This window comes from Falco rusticolus, chromosome 12 (assembly GCF_015220075.1).
Source record: "Falco rusticolus isolate bFalRus1 chromosome 12, bFalRus1.pri, whole genome shotgun sequence".
NCBI classification, from domain to species: domain Eukaryota; kingdom Metazoa; phylum Chordata; class Aves; order Falconiformes; family Falconidae; genus Falco; species Falco rusticolus.
In genome coordinates this window covers 12,471,852-12,487,566 of record NC_051198.1, presented here as the reverse complement: position 1 = coordinate 12,487,566, position 15,715 = coordinate 12,471,852, and positions in this window count along the sequence as shown.

Sequence of the window (15,715 nt, the reverse complement as noted above, 5' to 3'; positions counted from 1 at the left end):
GGTGTTGCTGTTGTCCTTGGACACACAAGGGTGAACAGATACTCAATAAGATGAAAAAGCAACCAGTCCAAACTTCATCAAAGTGAATAATTTCCTTCACATCATCTGTAACTGGACTAAGCCATCCCTAACACAAGAAGCTGGGGAAGCCAAGAACTTAGCAAACGTTAGAAAAAGATTGGACAATGATGTGGATGAAAAGGAAAAAAAAAAAAAAAAAAGCTGCTAGCTAATAACACTTTTGGAAAATATGTTAAAATTCATATTCCTGGTCCCAATCCCATCTCTAATGGGTAAGAAAGCAATGTTAAGTGTGGAATAGATTATGTTACATCTGCCTACTGCAAAGATCTTGCATCTTCCCCTGAAGCATCTGGCAAAGGCATCAGAGAAAGTATCAGAGCATTAGAGACAGGATCCAGGAATAAATGGATTTGGGGGCTCACCTAGATTGACCATTTCAAGGCTCCAGCACTTCCAGGGTTATGATTGCAATCTCCATATTTGCGTATATAAAGTCCTTGCAGACACCAGTGAAGTGAAGCCATTTGAAGTAGTATTGCTATTGCTAGTGCTTGTGATAGGTTGTGGATCTCATTATACTGTTCCTGTCTTTCCTTAAAGCTCCAGATCCTGACGACAGATGATTAGGTGAGAAACATATTTTTTACATAAGACAAGTTTCTAGTCCTCTTGTTTGTGAGGAAAACTGATTATGACCCCAATGCAGCATGTTTTCTACATGAGAGACATTTCTAGCGCTCTTCACTGTGGGAAAAACTACAAAATGTGATTTGAAGGCAACTCTAAGGCTCAGAAAGCAAGAGGCAAAGAGTGAAAATGCAGCATTTATTCTCTTACAAAAGCTCATTATTTTAAAGTTATCACAAATTTTTGTGGTCCAGCTTGAAATGTCTAAAACCTTGGGGTTTAGAATACCGAATTTAAGGCAATATGAACTGTTGTAAGCTCCCTCATATCTCAGTTCTTGCCAGCTTCTCTCAGTTCCAGGACTTCTGCTCAGTAGCTCTTCAGAAGCCCTCCTCAGCAGGGTCTGTCTCCCCTGTGCTGCTCACTTTCTAGATTTCACCAGACATCCCATTTGAGTCACTGTTTTTCTTAAAGCTCCAGCTCTCAGACTCACTCAATTATGTGAAAACATACGTCTTATAAGGGAAAGTTCCTACTCTCCATAGCTGCCAGGAAAAGCTAGCAATGGAGCCTGACTGTAACCTAAAAGCCCAATATTGCAGGGCTGAGAAAAACACCCGTATCTTCTTACACTACCGAGACATTTATGATTTGAGAGGTTTGGGTCTTGGATCGTGCATCTGAACTCCTTCTCCTGGCAACATTGCTTTCCCCACCCCTTGATTTTGAATGGGTCTCTCTTGCCTCCAGCCTGCTGCTTATGCCCTCCTAAACTTACGCTACCACTTCCTAAAAAGGCTAAAAAGGGCTCCGCAGTAGTATGGATTCTGAATGAAAAGGAGATTGATGTTCAGTTTCTTCCTTTGAATGCCAGAGCTCTGGCAGAGTTCAGTCCAGCTCAGGCACTAGTGGCATGTCCTTAGCACGGTCCTGAGCCTTGACCCAGTAAATGTCACCATCATGCCCGCCACCCACCCTCCAGCTGAGCTGTGTCCCTCTCCCTCATCCCAAGGCACAGCATCCCCTGGTGCCACAGAGAGAAAGCAGCTCTCCCACCTCTGCTCCATTGCTGGCTCCCCAATCAGTTGAGCAGTTAACTAGGAGCTGGTAAAGATTACAACCAGTTTCCCAGTGCTGTTGTAATTTGGCTCTTGTTTCTGCAGCACAGCACCCAGTCAAAGCTGGGCTTTCAGAGCCCCAAAGGCTTTCTGACGGAAGATGGAAGGAGTTGGACCTGAGGGTTAGGGCATTCACGGTTTGCACGGGAAGCAAGTTAGTGCTCAAACCCAGGCTCTGACCCAGGTTTAGCATACAATGTGAACGTACCCACATACTACAGTCTTGTCCTGGGGCCAAAGTCTTATGGCTTATATCTTGAAAGTGAATGTACGCATCTCCTAACTTTGTGCAACCTGCTCAGCAAGGGGTTTCCAGAGTGTCCCTCACCCTGGTATGCAGGTGTGTGAGATTTGCATCTGTGGCTTCTGCACAGGTCAGAGCTCTCCAGGGAAGGTGTGTTTTCCAGCTCTTTCCTGTGCCAGGATTGCCGCCACCTGGAGATGAGAGGAATGAAGGGCTCCCAGCCATTTCCCTACCTTCATCCCTCTGCCTTTTCTCAGCCACCAAGCACCCTCCTCTATTTCAGCTGGAAGGAGAGCTGGCAGCCTCCCAGGTCCTGTGGTTATGATGTCCCATGCATGCAGCCTGTTGTAAGTCCTGCTCTGAGAAGGATGGGGCCCTTACACTCTTGGTAAAAACACAGCTCCTGGGTACTAGGGGAGGCTTTGGTGAAAGAAAGCAACCCCCACTCAGCGCACTCTCAGTGCTGCACCTTCTGGGAGGAGGCAACTTGCCCTGGGCTTTCCTGTCCTTGTTAGTTTAGAATTTAAGTTGCAGATCTGTGCGAATGAATACAGGCTTGTGTGTTCAGCAGAGCTGTGCACGTAAAGAAGGGGTTTCTGCACTTATTTTATGGCACTGTCTGGGTACAGAGATGGGAGGAAGCCTGTGCACTGCATGTGCACGTGCACATTTTCATGTTGTCTGCACGTGTGTGCATGTGTATATGCATTTCCATATTGTGTCTAATAGGCTCTTTGTTTCTCCAGAGAAGAAGGAAAAGGAAATCCGCATGTAATGAATCCATTTATTTTATGGAGCTCCCCTGGAGAGGGGCAGGGGAGCACAATTTATGCAAAAAAACAGGCAGCTGCTGTTGGGAGGGGGACATCAATCTGGTTTTGATTTTCTTTCATAAGTGGAGGTGGCCACACAAGCCAAGGCCTCGTAAACTCCCTGTAGAGGAGAGTGGCCCGTTGGTGTGAGGCTGTCAGAGCCTATCTGGCCATTAGTATCGAGCTGCTCTCCTCTGCATCTGACTAATTCCCGCCCTGTTGTTCTGCCTTCCTAGGACGTGTTTCCCCGTGCTGAGGCCTCCCATTAGAAGAAAGAGGCAGAGCTGCACCGGGGCACAGACTGAAATCTTTGTATTGAAGTGCAAAAAGCCCTTTACAGAGCATTTGCAGTTCATGTCACAATCCAATGTATAATGCACATTATTTAAAAAAAAATAGCAAACAAACAACCAAAACCAAAAGCAGCATCACTTGTATGCTACAGTCCAGTTCTCCTCTGCCATATATAAAAACAAAGGGAGTGAGATGGGATGGAAAGATTCCTGGGCTGGAAGAAATGGCCTGGAAACTAGGTACCACTCACCAGTCTGTTTTCCACCCCCGCCATTTTGCAAAATGCAATGTATATTTTCAGGCCTGTGAGTGCAAAGGGACAGTGGCGAGTTTACCAGTGGGAAAGGTGTCTTAACAGGGGCAGAGCTCTCAACAGAATTCTGTTTTATTATCTGATTGCTCATCAGATTAAGGTTCCATGGAGTTTATCCATCAGCAGCATAAGAGAAAACTTCCCTTAGCATACTCTAACTCACACTATGACTGCCCCATATGACAAGGAAGTTACATTTGGCTTTCTGATGATCTGCCCCCAGCCATCTGTGCCAGACACAGATTATATGCAAAGAATCTTGCCCAAAATCTAGCTGAGGTTCCATATTCTTCACCATCACCTTGTGCATGCCTGGTAGAGGTAGGCAGGTAAACAGACAGAGAGACAGATCAACTCAGGAAACCAAGAATGAAAGTTAGTCTCTTATGAAAGCTGTCCTCACATGCTACCATCAATTAATTACTGGACAAAGTTAATAAATCTTGTATTTTAGTTACTCTCTGTAACTTAAGTCCCTACAGACAACACAGATTCTCTAGTTCTCAACATAGAATGGTATTTTTAGATCCCTCAGATACATGTTGTCCTTACAGAGAACAGACAGCACTTGCCTGTTGACACTGAACTTTAAAAAAAATTTCCTTGGCAGAATTAAGGCCCAGTGGTGGGTCGGTGAGAAGAATTTGGAAGAAGAGGTGTGGTTCACTTACCACTCCCTAAAATGCCCAAACCACCTTGCAGGAGAAGGATTCATTTTGAGACCTGCCAAAAGGAAGGTGGGTTATTCACATGTAACACCTTTGTTGATTTTCCAGGTAGTCTTTCAAGAGCTTTCTAAGAACTATCTTTGCCACCAGCTTGTAAGACAAGCATGTTTACACTATCCTGCCAGCAATACAACTCCTGGCATCACACTGCTCTTGCATTACCAGACATTCTGAACCTCTTGTTCCCCAGTATCTGGGAAGGAAAAAAAAAACAAAAACCAAAAACCCAACACCAAAAAACACAAAGCTGCTTTAAAAGTATAAAGGCCAAGTATGCACTGATGTGAAATGCTGACTTTAGAGAAGCAGCCACAAGGAATGTTTGTTTCTGAAAGCAGTGGGATCAGGGCCTCTTCCTGAAGCCAAAAGTGGTAGGTCAACTGGGCCATCAGTTTTCAGGCCAAGAGAAGGAGATGCTTTTACAGGCCACACTGGAAAAAGTTCCTGTAACAGAGTCTGATCTGGGGAGGAATGGATCAGGTCACAGAGCTTTCACCAGCAGAAACATTCAAGGGTAGAGGTGGATCCATTTCAAAATTTTGTTTTGAAAGAGACTTTACTGCGCACTAAATCTTAGAACTGCTAGGGAGAAAATACCAAAGATCAGCTGAAAGGCCTCAAATTTGCAGTAAAGTGCCATTATCCACACTTGCCCCTTGAGAATCCCCGATTCAATGATTTCACTCCTTTTGAGAGTCAAGACTGAGAACCAATGACCAAAACACTGTGTAAGCCAGGTGAGCAGGTAAAAGTAAACAGATCACCTTAATGGTCTCCTGGTTTACATTTTCCTTCCTTGTATATAAACATGGGTATGTTTAGTAGCATTGCAAAGGATATTTAGAATTAGGGAAATGTTGAACTGATCTACCTCTCCACCTCGTGCATGTTCTCACTTCCACTTACCAAATGCACACATTTCAAGTCATCTTCTGAACTGAACATCTTATGAAAACTTGGTTGAATGATACTGTATCTATGAAAGTTTTTCAATGGTCCCTTCAGCTACAGCTTGTGCAGCTCTTAACTTTAATGTGTTCATCTTCATACAGACCTACAAGAAAGCAAGGCCCAGTTATGTCCCAGTTACAGTTAAGTCCCTGAGGAACCCAAAGACTAAGGTTTGTCCCATACTGTAAAGCTCAAGCAGCCAAAGAGGGCTGCCAATGTAACTGTGCCAGTAAAAACTCTCATGTAGATGCATTTAACCTGATGCAACCCTATACTGTCCCCATTTTTGTCACTGGGTAAACAAGGAAATGGCCCTAGAGGCTGGGAAGAGAGGAGGCAGTAAATGATGCCCAGTCCAGCAGAAAGACTTCTAGACATGCAGACCATATTCCCACTAGGTGGCTCTGCCAATAGTTATGCTCTTGAGCGTTCAGTAATTACTGTAAGTTATTTCTCAAGCACAACCACATAGACCACATGCAGGTACTCTGTACTTCATGAATGGCCAGCATGCAAAAGTTTATTCTTGCTGTTCTCTTGGAGTTTGACTTTTGCTTCTACATGTTGAAGAAATCACTTCATGACTTGCCAAGGTCATGCAGAAAGTCTGGGGTAAAGCTGAGAATTAAACCATGTGGCCTGCATCCTCAGCTAGTCACCTAAGAAAATGGATCAGATGCTGCATTAGAAGCCGGACAGCCTGGAAGCATCCTGAGAAAATTTCTGCTATCATCAAGATGCAGCAACCCAGAACACAGGAAGCAAAATAATGCTGGGAGAAAGGGTGAGCTACCTTGATAGGTAGACACAAGGACATGCTCACATATGCTACTGCATGGCTAGAGACATGGCACGACGAATATCCCACAACACAGCACCACATAAATTAACATGTCGTGCTATGATATGCTCTTCTCTAAATAGATGGCTCTGAGGACAATGAGATTAAATAGTTTCCTGCAGTATGTCTGAAGATCAAGAGAAGCCTCCATACAGCTGGGGTGAGGACTACACACAGTGGAATTAGACAGCAGCTGTAGGCAGAGAAGATTCCAGCCTGGCCTCAGGGCACCGACGAAGGACATAGTAAATTCTGCTGCTCCAAACTATAGGTCCATTGCTGCCTGTTTGGAAAGACTCTTAGTATACAATGAGAAAAAACTTAAAGAGCCTCATCTAGTTCATCTGATCAAAACCAAAGTCCCTTCTAGCAGCAAATAACTCAGCATGGCCTTGACTTCTTCATCTAGGAGGTGACTTCCATCCAAGAGCTCCTCACCAGGAATTATACCTTTTCAGCCAGCTCTCTGCAGTTCCTACTGACTTGGCCTAATGAAAGTGGCTCCTCACAAGACTGGTTTAGTAAAGTTCCTACCCAGATCAAAACTGACCTCAGCTGGCTCCTGTTGTTTCCAAAAAGCTCCTGCTGATTTGGCTGACTATCAGAGCACTCCAGGAAAATTGCATGTAAGCCCTGCATTTGCAGAGGGTAAATTCTCCCTTGCTGGAACACAAAGGAGACAGGAGCAAAGCCAACAGGAACAAACAGAGTCAATTTGTCTGGATGAAAATGTTTGCAGCTAGGACTACTGACCCTAAGCAGGACACCAACACACCCTGGGCAAGCCAGCATCTCAGGCCTCAGCGACAAAAGCTTCCCCAGCCCCTCAGCCACTTTCTTTCTAGCTTGTTTTGACTCTTCCAGGCCTGGACACCAGCACAACTTCATGCTGCAGCCACTTGCAGAGAGAATTATCCTTACGAAGAGTTGTTTCATCTTGCAAGGGGCCAATAATTTCATCCCAAAAAGGACATACAGAAGCACCCCGTACTTTGGAGGTGAGCCCAGCAGGACTTTCAGGCACTTCCTTTACCCATCTCAAGCCCTTGGCAGAACTGGGATTCAAAATGATTGCTTTGATTAGAGGCTTACGGCCACTTAAGCATCTGACTTCCATGCATGGCCCACCTGGCAAGGCAGGCACACCTCCCCCAAACCCACGCCAGGCCCATAACATTTGCAGGCTGTGTGGGCTGCTCTGCTTCAGGGCCGAGGAGCCTGCCGTGTTCCCCTCCAGCTGCATCATTGGCAGCGTCATGCTGACAGGTTCAAGCCATGCAGAGAGGGTTATTTTTATAACCCACTTTCTTTTAACAAAACTTTCCCAAGCTTATTCCTCTATGTTATAGTCAAGATGACCTGCTGCTCAAGGGGATCCAGATTCTTAAAGGAAAATGAAGAAAAAAAAAAAAAACCACCCACCAGGAAAGATTGACACATAGTGGCAACCAAGGAAGAAGAAAGCACCCAGCACTAACCAGTTACTCCAAATACTGAGCTTTGCCAACATCCCTCATTCCTGACTGGCAATTGCCCTCCTTTCTCTGTTGTTCCCCGGTGTCACCACAGCAGACTCTGCAGATGCTCCTCATACTGTCATACAGGTCTCCTACTATTCCAGCTCTGGGACCACAACATACTGCCCGGTAGTTGTCTCTGAGCCTTCATCAATAGCCCCAGTGTCAGTTACCTGCTGGTCTACTCACAAGTTCATCACAACTCAGCTCTGTGATACCATAACCCATCTCTGCTGGCACACCTTAGCCTTCGCTTATGACACCCCAACTGTTCTTGCCCGATTCACAGCACAGCTCCTTCCGTGCACATCAGTCCTGACTTTCCACCTCATTTACCCCATAAAGACAGAAGCCAGCAGATACGGATCATGTCAGTCACTCTGCTAGACCAGTCCCAAGGCCTCTACAGTTCAGTATTTCCCCTCCAGAAAAAGCTATCAGACAAGTCAGGAGAGGATGTAAAATCCACTTACTAATCTGTCCACCATCCAAATTTGAACTGATATTAGTTTAAAAGTCTGCAGCATCATGTTTATTCTCGTTTTCAATTTTGTTATTAATAATTACAGTGACTCTCCACATACTTGCCATCCACACACTGTCCAGTCAAGTATATTCTCAGTAATATTGATGAGCACACTGAGTAGCGGTGCTCAGGTCTTTTCCTAAACTAAAAGAATTAAATTAGAGCACTTCAAGATGTCTGAGTAAACGAGTTTTCTCCCAATCATGCATTATCTTCTGGCATTATACAAGGAACTTAATTTGCCATTGAGCTGCCTTTTCAGTAAGTTTAGCTGGGTCTCTCTGAACTCCCTCCCAGTTCCTCTCTTGTCTTGACCAACATAAATTTGGCTAGTGCTCACATAGTAATATTTAAAGCTCCCACAGTGCAAATGAAAAAAACATGCTATAACAGGATTCTAAACAATGCCATTTGTTTTTTGTTTTAAAATTTTTGTATTGAATTTCATGCTCTTGAATCCACAGCCCTGGAGACCAAAGCTCCCTTCCTACCCAAAAGGAGCTGCACAGGCAAGACAAGAACAAGTTTCTTCACAGTGTGCGGGAGGATCAACTTGTATGTTCCCTAACGAGTTTAGACTGTGAGGAATATTAGTCCACAACTTCTTTGATTAAGCTATCAATGAGTGCAATGAAATCCCAATGCCTTATTTGAGACAGGGATATTCTTCCCCACTAGGAATTGGACTACAAAAAACCAACTTATTTCACACATGTGCTGCCAAAGGGCTGTCAGATGGAAACAGCTTATTGTGAAATGTTTTTGTCATGAGAATGAATATTCACTGAAGAACAAAACAAAACCTATCAACCTCTCCGATTTTAAAAACAAAAAGCCCTCTGGCCAAGAGTTTCAACCACCCTCAGTTGGCTTGAGATCCAGGATCCAACAAAGTTCAAGAGCTGCTGCCCAGTAGGGCAGGGAATGAGATCCCAAACAGGTGTGGACCAGGTGTGAAAAAGTAGAAGGTTAACACACCCCATCCATCACTGAACAGCACAACTGTAAAAATGGAAATAAATATTAACTCAAGTCAAAATCTTGTCTGGAGATGAGCAGAATTCTCCCCAGTGGAAACTAAAGAATATCATGCGGTGAGGACTGCAGCTGAGCTGATTTACTGCTAAACTGTGCATGTAGGGCTGCAGGAGGCTCTCATTCCCTTGCTGCTGGATTGCTTCTTCTCAATACAAGAGACAAAGAGTTCTAGTGCTCCTCTGAATATCTCTCTGGTTCATTTTTCCAGTTGCAAAGCAAACGGTTTGAAGTTTCATTGTCTTGCCAGACTCATAAAAAGAAACTATCAAGCGCTAGCCAAATTGTGAAGAACAGCATGTTTTATGAAAACCCAATTAAACTCTGGCCATCAGTATCTCACTTTCATCTCCGCTGAGCACTGTCTCAGCTTTCTTGTTGCATGCCAAGCTCATATTCGTCTGTGATTCACTCAGTGAGATTACAGTTAACAGTTTTGTTCTGTTGTTTGGGGGGTATGAAAGCAGAGTCCTTCTTGTTTGTATACTAGATCCGCAGGGTACCAAGAACAAGTATCTTTGGGGTCAGGAGAGGAGTTTATTTCCATGTCTCAAATATCAAAATGGGAATTGCGTGTCATTATCACTCACAGAAGCAGACACTGAATGCCTTTCCCAGAAAAAAACTGACAGAAATTAAATTAAAAGAGAAGCAGCACTGCACTGCGATAAACTTTGGAAATCCTCAACAGTGGAATAGCCCTCTGAGCTGCACAACATAGCAGAAGCCCATGCAGACCCTACAGCGTACCAGGAGAACTGGAAAGTGTCATAAAAGTACTCCCATCCTCTTCTTTCCCCAAGGGAAATTATCTTTTCCCTTACCTATCTCTAAATAGATAAGGTATCCAGCCAGCTGTGACTCACATTAGGAAGCCATAAGAAATGCAAGAGCAAAAGAGCATTTTCACCTGACTGGCAAGGAAGCCAACACTATTATTTTCCAGCAGCTTCTAAGGCTCTTCCAGGCCACTGATTCATGAAAGTAAAGAATTCACTAAAAAATGCAATGCAACAGATTGCAAAGCAGAAAGCACATACAGTTAGGGATAAGTAAAACTGATTTTAACAGACCAACAACCATCACTGCAGCCCATCTGATCTTTTTTCCAACATGTCAGTCCAGAAAGCAAGCTTGATGACGACAGACACTAAACAAACAGACATGTCCTACTGTCTTGTGCTGTTATCACTCTTCTATTGTCTTCTACTGTCTTCTATTCAGAAGACCATCTAATAAGACTGTCCCCTATTGTCTACTTCATGTAATTTTGGTGCTAAGTGATAAATATGCAGTGAGAAGGGCAGTCCCTGCTTTTATTTTTCATTATATTTGATGTTTTTCATGCTGAACAATATCAGAAAATGCAAAAAAATAACCTAGAGAGAAATTATGTTCTTTCCAGATTTGCAAAATGCAAACACAAATCAAGGTTCAGATAACTGTGCTCTGTTGATCAGACAAATCTGCTAGGACTCAGGGTGGCACCAAACATCGGTGTGTACAAAAAGTGTCACATTCTGAACTCCTAACCAGCTGGAAAACAGCAGCATCACAAAGAAACACCACTCTGAGAGCTACACCAACAGCACAGTTGTCTAAGTGAGCGTTCTTCTCAGAAATACTGAGAGGAGTTACATGACTGACAGCCTCCAGAAGTGAAGGGATTTGAGGTGAATCCAGCTGATATATTTGTTATATGGTGCCAGCACAATTTCCCCGAATGGCTAGAGAAAAGGGGAAGCATGAAAAGGGTCAGCTGGGAATATAAGTGCATGTGGGGGAGGGGGGCAAAGAAAAGGCAAAACTAGCTGAGAACAGGCTCCATTTAAATTGCATACAGACCTCACACAAAGCACAGAGAATTGGTCAGTAGATTGAAGCCATCTGGCTGAAGGAGCCATAAGAGTAAAACCCTGCTGGAGATCTCCCCATCGTGTCCCATCATGGTCCAACATCAGAGCACAGCATGGGTTTCCCCCACTCCAATCTCATGGAGCTAAATATGGGAAGAAGAGCAAGAAGAGGACTGCAAAGTTCCTCGTTATGACAGAGCCTCTACTCTTCTCACAAACTATAAACCCAGCTGGCACTCTCTTCTGCAAACTATTTCTGTCTTGACTCTATGCCTTGCTACAAAAATCCCACTTCACTTAAAATCTAGGTGTTTGATTCCTGACTGGAACATGCTGCAGAGCCTGCTCTGTGTTCAGCCAGCCTTGTGCAAATCTTGACTGGAATGATCTGAAGCTGAGCTTGTGGATCCTCCTGCACCCAGAGACAGGGATGTGAAGCTTGCAGCTGTCCACACCAAATAATGAAGCAGTTTCTACAGCAACAAAGCAGTTTGCTAGAAGGAAGGACTGGGCATCACTGGTTTTGTCTACGCAGTTCCAACGCCTCTCTGGTAAACCTCAGGCTCTGATGGCAACAAGAAAGAAACTGAGTCAAGGCTATACATGCTTCAGCCAACGGCAAAAAACACTGACACAGACAGATGACTTCAGGTTCTCATGACTCCCCAGTGAAAGAGCACCCCAAGGCTTGCCTCATGTGAATGAACCAGAGGACTTCATGTCTCCTGCTCATCCTTACCATTTACAAGCACACCTGTCATTGAAGGCAAACTGCATTAGTGACAAAGCAGTGTGGAAAGGTCTGAAGACACATCATTTTTACTGTAAAAACATACAAACATATTTTAAAACTTATAAACCATATCATTTTTATATCCCAGAAAAAAACCTCTAACTTCATTTCATGCAAATTAATACTGCTTGTATTTCAGTGCACTGGTATCTGGACATTTAAGGATGTGGTGATCTTTACACCAACCATCCTTTATAAATTCAATGTTTTTCACTGTTTTTCTGAAGTTCCTCCTTCACCTGGGTTGGAAAAAAAAAGGCACTTAACATCTGGAAAAATTAAAGCTTTGGAAGTTTGCCGGTCTGATTGCCATGGTGTTGTTACAGAGGGTTTTTTCTTATGATTCTCCCATGCAGCCCAAATATTAATTACCAGAGATCAAATCTCAGTACAAGTGGTTCAGTTGTTTTCCATCATTTTGACTTGCCCATATGGAACATTTCCAAAATGTCAAAAGTCATTAATATTTTTTAAACACTGAAAATCTCAGAACTTATCATTTCTGTATCAGAAGTGATTTTCAGTGATCCTAAAGGTTTCTCCCTCTAACAAATGCCATCAATGAGGTATTTCAGCTGGTGTCAGCAATGCCGCAGATACAGGGTATAAGAACAGTAGCAGTGAAAATATACAAGAAGAGGGGTGGGGGGAGAAACAGAACTGAAGTGCTCTCAAGAAAGGAAGTTAGATTAATTTTCCCACTGGATTTTTCTTGTTTACACTTAACTTGAAATCTTGGAAGGAAATGTAATGAAATTATTACTTGGTTATTTTACTTTGAAAAATAACCGTATCCACTGGGAAAATAAGAAAACCTTAAAAATATAAACAAGTTATTTTCAAGTGAGTCGCTGATTCTTCTACCAGAGTGCCATCTCTCCCTGCTCTCTTTGCGGCATTTCCTTCTTACCATTTTCTGCTACCTTTTCATCCCCCTTTGCACTTCAAATTATTAATTTCTGTCCCAATATCATTCTCTTCCAGCCTCTAAAGTCTATTTCAGAAGCTGGTTGTCACTTCTTCACAGTCACAGACATTTGGGGTAAGCTGCTGTTGTGTGGAACAGGCAGGGCTTTCCTGCTGACGAGGACGCGGCCACTCTTGACCAGGACACCTGCTTCACATACACGAGATGAACGCTGCCGGAGCCTCCAAGCCCTAACAGACTCATGATGCTGGACAATCTTCAGAAAGGTTTCTGTATCACAGTGGTTGAGTAGGATGAACTGCATTTTTGGTGCACATGATTGTTATTCTCTTCCCTTATTCAGTCTCAAGAGGGTTTCTGTCACTTTTGGTTTTTACAATCAGAAATATAATTTGAATTATCCAGATATTTTTCATGTAACTATAAAATATTATTGTAATATTATTTTTCTCAGTATGGACTACCCAACAGGATAAACCTGTGACTCTGTGTCTTTCTTACTACAACTGAACAGTTCTCAGGATCTGTAGCATTTGATATACATACATAGCTAACAAGTCATTCTGAAGAGCTCACTACATTTCCTCATTTAAAATCTTGGATTATCAATTGTTAGACTTAAACACATTTCTTCTGCTTTTCATCACCCAACATCAAATTACAAGCTATAATATAAATTCTAGACATTTCCAACCTACTCGACACCAGATTCAGGTTTCCTGATTTTTCAAGAAGGGGGAAGGGAGACATGCTGTTGGATGCAAAGTGAACGCTGACCTGCACTGACCCCTTCTGGAAAGCACCAAAAATGTACCATTGGAAACAAACCTGTACTGGTCCAGGGGGTGCGTGTGGGAACTACGTGACCTAATAGCTTTTTCCATCTCGATTTCTATGACTTTTAATCATGTTTGGTTGGAACAGCCTCAGTCTTCATAAGCTATTTGCACGGGTAAGGCTCTGGAGCAGATATACATGTCATCCATTAGCATCCGATGGACCAGAAAAGGCCCAAAGGACCTGAAAAGTTTCCTTGCAGTTGGAAGCAGAAACCAGTAATACATTATAGGAAATAATAAAAAAGACAAAACATATTCCATTTTTCAGACAAGAACCGAACACAAATTAGTATGAAAAGAAAAATGAAGCCTTACAGAACATCTACAATGTCTAATCACAAAGCAGTTCAAACAAGGGAATATCATTTCTTTGAGAACAGTCCCGCAAAACCTCTAGAGGACATAAGCAATTAGGACATAAGTTTCTTATCTAAAAGATGATACTTCCCTGCTCCTGACCAGACCCACACTTGGGAGCACAGGTTTAATTTTAATTCAAAAGGAAAAGGAGTCGTTCTTTAACGGCCGGTGACATCCCATTCCGTTCCTTGGAAACGTCCAGTTCTATCTAAACTGGACGACCCTCCACAGTGCTAACAGATCACAGAGCATGGCTGAAGCAATTTACAGAAAGAAAATAACTGTCTTCTCTCTCTGTGTGCATGGACACAGCACTCAGGGCTATTTTTCTTTTCCCCTGAATACAAGGGCTTGATGAAATAAACACATTCAAAAATTATCTCCAAGAAATCAGAAATATGTCAAATTTCCAAACTTGGAAAGAGGTGATGGGCTTCAACTCAAATTGGCACATGCTTTGTTTGTCTCCTTGGGACTCGATGGGCTGCATTGCTAACAGTTGTAGGAAATAGTCAGAACACAAAGAAAACATCTTGGGAGAAGAAACCGTTCGCTCAATGCAGAGGCTGCAGGTTTTTAAGAAAGCAATTATTTTCCTTCTTTGCATTAAATTATGTGCCACTTAAATTCCTTTAGAGAGGATTTGTTTTAAGGTGAGGCGAGCAAGAGGAGTACTAACTGTATCATCTGAACTATCACCATGTTGGCCTTTCTGTCCAACCAACAGCCATAGTGCTGCTGAAGTATCTGCATCAAAAATCCTATGACATGTGGAAACTCTTGAAAAGCACATAACCCTCTGTCTACATATCTCTGTGTAGCTCACTATGGTGAGCTAGTGCTGTTCTTACCAACTGTTGGTTTCTATCCCATGAAGAGAGTCACCCCTTCAGTTTTCCACATCACAAGAGCCAAGGAAGCCAGCAGAAGAGATTGCATTTAATTTAACCCATTGAATAAACTCTCCTATTAGATTATTGCAGCCAAACTCCTTCCACTAGGATAAAAGCCTCTATATAAAGAAAAAAAGAAAACAAATAATCTCATAAAAAATGTGACATCGTTATACCACTGTGCCTAGCAATGTTCCTTCTCCTCATAAGGAAGTTATCCCTAGGCTGGATGGCAGTAAATATTTTGTTTGGCTCTTACTTTTAAGCTTTTGGACAAGCTAAAGATCACCCTGATTCTAGAAATCATTATATAGCATAATGCGGCGAGAGAGGAAAAGATCTCTTCCGGCAAACATTCTTAGTCAATTTGTACTCTGAATAACTGGGATGGCCCTGTTTTCATTGCTTGGCATAGAGCACAAGAGTCTGGACAGAAGCCCTGCCTTCATTCTGGCTTCTTCGGAAAGTCCCAAAGTTGACTGCTTAGGTCTGCCACAGAAAGAGATTTGCAAACTAAACTGTTACAAGAAGCAGAAGTAACTGTAACACACAAGGAGGTGGAAGAACTCCTGAAACAGGAAGATCAAATTTTATTTTATGTCACATTTTATATTTTACATCACATTTTAGCTAGAAACTCAGAAAAACATACGGAACATCTCCAACAAGTACTGTTGACCAGTGATGGAATAAAATAGCATGAATATCCATCAATGCACATGAACTTCCAAGGGATTTTATCTCACTCTGTTAGGTTTGCTTCCTGGATTTTTTAGAGATGACAAAGAGAATGCAAATAAGCACTTGGAGAAATCCCATGAATGACCTTTGCTGTTGAGTACAACCTTAAGTACACTCTTCATGAAGACGCAGCATTGAATGGTTTATTGGTATCTAAAGTCCCAACTATCTGACACACCCCCTCAACAGGCACCTCTAGACTACCTTCCACCAAAGGCAGGTGGAAGCAGCTAAGAGATGAGGCATGCTAAGAAAGGTGATGGGAAAAGTTATCA